Genomic DNA, 6,000 nt, shown 5'->3' on the forward strand with positions numbered 1-6,000 from the left:
TTCTAATATATATATATATATATGCCATTTTTAATATGTAAATCAATATAAATCTAACAACAATCAACATTTTGGGAAATTCATCTGTAATATCCTTCTAATTAGGGATTGGGATAATCAAAAATTTCATGAATGCAGGTCATCTCAAAACAGAGATTTTCGGTTCTGAATGTAGAAAATACATTGTGGTTTAATGTGTTTCCGGTCTAGTTTGTTGGGTATGTAAGGTTTATAAGTGGACAAAAACTGTTATATAAACATTTTTAGATACCGCATAATGATTACTGACTAATACATTTAACTATCGAGCATCTAACAGAATTCTATGCAACATAGAATATGACTTTATGCTTCAGTTAGACTAATACCATAATTATCTTAAGTGTGTTATTATTATTATTATTATTATTATTATTATTATTATTATTAAGAAACTGCATAACCAAAGAGCAAATGTCCATGCAATCCAATAGCTAAGACGTGTTCTTTGAGTTCATTTTTACACCATTCTCCAAAAAACTGGATGCAGAACAGATGACAAGTGAATGAAAAATCTTTCTAAGGCATTTTTGAGAAGGGAAAATAAACGCTTTAAAGTTCTTCTGCACTAAAATAATCTCATGGTGCCATTCCCCAGACTTATTAACACGTTACCTCTCCACAGGAGGCCAATATCCTGAACTTTATCTGCAGGGAGCTAATTATGAAAATGTCTCGGTGTGTCTGTGTGAGAGACAGATAAAGTTACAGAGGGAGAAAATGCAGTCAGCTCCAGAATTACTGGTACCCCCCACCTCCTGTAAAGAAGGGTAGAAAGGGTTATAAACATGTCATTAGGTTAATTAGCTTAATCTCGCAATGAAAAGCATATTTATACTAATAAATAAATACATTTCAGAGTTCCTAAACAGGCTGGTGAACTTAGAACAGTTAAATATAAATTAAATTGTGCTTCAGTTAAATTTTGGTTAAGAATTCCTCGGCATGACAGTAATTGTGACATGTGTTTTATTCAGAAAATACATACAGCTCCGGAAAACAAATAATTTGACCAATTAATTTGAGGTACTGATTAGGTGATCACCTCAACATAATCTTATTTAATGAGGAAAAGTATATAAAAAAAAATTCTGCTGTGGTCATCACTATCCTCTTGCAGTAGGACCAGCTGGATGGCTAGTAGTACTAGTTTTACCTCAAAAGTAATTGAAATCAGAAAATAACTATTGACCATTGTCTTTCAATTAAAGGCTAGATTTCTCTCATATTTAAAGTACAAGATTAAGCTAGTTAAACACAAAGACATTTTGCATACATATTTGTTGCCCATCTTTACCGGGGGTGCCAATAATTCTGGAGCTCACGATCATCTTGTCAGAAGCAGGGCTGGGTGATATGGGAAAAAAAAATATCCTATCACGATTCTCAATTTCAGGCATTTCTACGATAAAGGATCTGTATCATGATATATAGGTTTGAGAACAATTTCCCAGCAATACAGTACTGTTGCTTTAACACACACACACACACACACACACACACACACACACACACACACACACACACACACACAAACAGCTTGAGGACTACTTTGTACTTTTTAAAAATATCCTTTTAATTGATAACAAATAAATAAATAAATTTTTAACATTGTAAAGGAGAAAGGTTTGTAAAAATCTGCAAAAACAAAAAATAAAAATTGTAACATTTTACAATTTTAAAGATGACAAATATTAATAGCACGTCAGCTGCATCTAGTCAATGTTGAAATCGTTTACAAAATGAATAATATGATATCACAATATCCACGATATCTCAGAAAAGCATATTGTGAGATAATTTATCACGATATTGATGTTATATCATCATATCGCCCAGCCCTAGTCACAAAATGATACTGGTTATGTGCCTGAAAGTCAGACAGCACTATGACCTTTATTTCTGTGACCTGTTGAGGGAAAGTTTTCACACCTAATGAAACACTCTTTTCCCTCCAGCACAATATCAACCATTTTGTACATAATTTTACCAATTTAATGTCTATTCACTTCATGACATGCCAACTCCGTTAATGTACTATCAATGGGCAGTTAATGAGGTCTTTATGGAGCATTTTTGCTTTCAGATGAAAATCAAATCGCAGCCTTTATGAAAGAGTTACTTCGTACCATACATGGCTGCCTCCTTTATTACAGACAATAAAGCAAGAGATAAATCTCGGTTCAGCTTGATAAACGGATTTTACAGTCAAAAATTCTGCACAAACAGGTGCTGCCTTCTAGTTTCCTGCTGATTAGGAAAATGTTCCCACATCCATCCATCCATACCTTTTCTGTACCGCTTATCCTATACAGGGCCACAGGGAGCCTGGAGCCTATCCCAGGGGACACGGGGCACTCGGGCCAATGAGCCTACAGCGCATGTCTTTGTACTGGGGGAGGAAACCGGAGTACCCGGAGGAAACCCCCGAATCATGGGGAAAACATACAAACCCCGCACACACAGGAGCCATTTTAGATCCTTTATTTAATTCAATTCAATTCAATTTTATTTGTATAGCGCTTTTTACAATAGACATTGTCTCAAAGCAGCTTTACAGAAATATCAACATGGTATACAGATATTAAAGGTGTGAATTTATCCCAACTGAGCAAGCCACTGAGTGGCGACGGTGGCAAGGAAAAACTCCCTAAGATGTTTTAAGAGGAAGAAACCTTGAGAGGAACCCGACTCAGAAGGGAACCCATCCTCATCTGGGTAACAACAGTTAGTGTGAAAAAGTTCATTATGGATTTATATGAAGTCTGTATGGCCTTAGGAGCAGCCGTAGTCCCAGCAGTCTGGAATTAAAGAAGATTTGAGCTCCATCCAGAGGCAGAAAGGATCTGGATCTCTAGTATCTCCATAAATTCGTGTGGGGCTCGGCGAAAGGAGGGAGGGAGAAAAAAGATAATTATGACTGCGAAGTAATTGAACAGAATCTAGTCAGGGTAGGCTTGAGTAAACAAATACGTTTTAAGCCTAGACTTAAACACTGAGACTGTGTCTGAGTCCCGAACACTAATAGGAAGACTGTTCCATAACTGTGGGGCTCTATAAGAGAAAGCTCTTCCCCCTGCTGTAGCCTTCACTATTCGAGGTACCGTCAAATAGCCTGCATCTTTTGATCTAAGTAGGCGTGGCGGATCATATAAAACCAAAAGGTCGCTTAGATATTGTGGCGCGAGACCATTTAGTGCTTTATAGGTTAATAAAAGTATTTTATAGTTAATGCGAGATTTTACTGGGAGCCAATGCAGTATTGATAATATCGGTGTGATATGGTCGTACCTTCTAGTTCTAGTTAGGACTCTAGCAGCTGCATTCTGGACTAACTGGAGCTTATTATATTCCTACTGGAACATCCAGACAGTAAGGCATTACAGTAATCTAATCTAGAGGTGACCAATGCATGAACTAGTATTTCCGCATCATGTAGTGACAATATGTTTCTTATTTTAGAAATATTTCTGAGATGAAAGAAGGCTATCCTAGTAGTATTATCTACATGAGCATCAAATGATAGGCTGGAGTCAATAATCACTCCAAGGTCTTTAACTGCTGTACATGATGAAACATAAAGACCATCCAGAGTAACCATGTGATCAGAAAGATTACTTCTAGCTACACGTGGGCCTAATAAAAGTATTTCTGTTTTATCAGAATTAAGTAGAAGGAAGTTTTTAAGTTAGTTTTTGCAGTTTTTGAATCCACCATACACAAAGGCATGTTATTTTAAGCCATAGCTCATGAAGCTACAGATGCTTCCTAGGCATAATTAAGACTTAAAAAAAAAAAAAAAACAGCCCGTGTGTGAATATTTGGTAAATTATTCATGACTACTTTAAAAGCATAACCGTCTGATTTAAAACCTGACTACAGTGTGTCCTTTAATCAGACATTTTATGGACATTTTTATGGTATGTTTCTGTTCATTTCTCAGCTGAAAGGCTATTTATTCATAAATGATACTTTGGCAAGGAGTGCTCAGAATTTGAGACACACTTTCAGACAAAAAAAAACGCACAAGACCTTTCATATATGAAACATGGAATGAAAGAGATGAATGAAAAGAAATAACACATTCGCTCTGCTGGCCTTTGTGGTAAATGAGTACATTGTTTACACAGGATTAGGAAAACATGCGCTTCATGTTATCAAGACATTTTATCTAATTGCTGTTGAAACTAATCAAATTCTTGCGGCACAGCTCTGCCTACTTCGCTGCCTCAGTAGGCTATGCTCTGGGCTTTATCTCTGATCAAATGGGAAAAGTGATTATTTCAAATGCCTGGTTTTTGCAGGCAGAAAATGGCTGAACACATGACTTAACATAATTGGATTCTATCAAGGGTGAATATCTTAGATTTATTTTAGTGGGGGGGTTTTTTACAGATTTAAAAATGCTTGACATTTTACTTAATATCCACCACAGTAATAAGAAGTCCACAGGGTGGATTCACATGCTCTCTTCTCTTAGCTCTTTATTTCAAGCATTTTATACATGATTTTTATTTGATACCTGATTATTTATTTATTTATTTATTTATTTATTTATTGCATTGATTACCTGAATATACAGTACATCTCATATAATGCACGTCAATATTTTGTGCAGGTATATCCTGCTATATTTGGAAACCGGTTAGAATGATAATAACGTTCTTTATATATGATATCCTACTCTGCTTTTCGGAAGCTTAGGGTATAAATAAAACCACTGCATTTAATCAAAAATATGTGTGTGCTCATGTTTCACATTTTCAGAGCATCCTTCTTCTTTGCATGGTGATTTATTTATTTATTTATGCTTGCAGAAATGTAGGGAAAATACTTTTTACAGGGATTTTCCTGCCATTGGTCCATCTTTGAAAACCTATACCAGCTATCAGGCTATAATATTTTCTTGTAACCAGGCATGAAGACCATGACAAATTCTGGACAGGAAATGAGGTCAATTGGGAAAATGTTAAGGTTTAAACTATACTTTTTTTTATTAACCTGGAACAGAAAAATAAGGCTGTTAACCAGTTAAAAAATATAGGGTTCACACTGTGAAAATGTCAGGGGATTTTATCATTGTTTTCAGTTACATTCTTTGAAAACATTTTGTTCCATTTTGTTTTTTGTTCCTGTAATGTTTCTAATCCCTTATTTTATTAAACATTTGGTGAAAAAAAAAAAGTTTTGTGAATGTCTTGCTAGTTGCTAATATAAAAACTAGCAAGATATTACAGATAAATAGGATAATTTTTGTAAACAGTAGACATCACGATCAATCTTTAGCAGTTGATTAATCCAACAATAATCAACAGTTTGATATAATATAGGAATCAGGGAGATAGATAGATAGCAACAGAGATTTTTGCCTCTGAATGTAAAAAAAAAAAGTGATATTGAGAAAAACTTATAGTGAAACAATTCGGGTTAATGTTTTTCCACTCTAGTTAGTGTGATTTTTGAGGTTTATAAAGGAAATTAACATGTGCATATCATAATGACACCTAAATTGACAAACATATCAAGTAACGCTTTTCAGGGATGCCTGATTGATGTATGGTTTATGAAAAGTTTCAGATATGGTGCTTTAAGAGAAGACATGTAATATACAGTGCATCCGGAAAGTATTCACAGCGCTTCACTTTTCCCACATTTTGTCATGTTACAGCCTTATTCCAAAATGGATTAAATTCATTATTTTCCTCAAAATTCTACAAACAATACTCCATAATGACAACGTGAAAGAAGTTTGTTTAAAATCTTTGCAAATTTATTAAAAATAAAAAAACAAAAAAAGCACATTTACATAAGTATTCACAGGTCCAGAGCGCTCTGGAGCAGGTTTTCATCACGGATGTCTCTGTACATTGCTGCATTCATCTTTCCCTCGATCCTGACTAGTCTCCCAGTTCCTGCCGCTGAAAACATCCCCACAGCATGATGCTGCCACCACCATGCTTC

This window comes from Ictalurus furcatus, chromosome 12, assembly GCF_023375685.1.
Source record: "Ictalurus furcatus strain D&B chromosome 12, Billie_1.0, whole genome shotgun sequence".
In the NCBI taxonomy this organism is placed as follows: domain Eukaryota; kingdom Metazoa; phylum Chordata; class Actinopteri; order Siluriformes; family Ictaluridae; genus Ictalurus; species Ictalurus furcatus.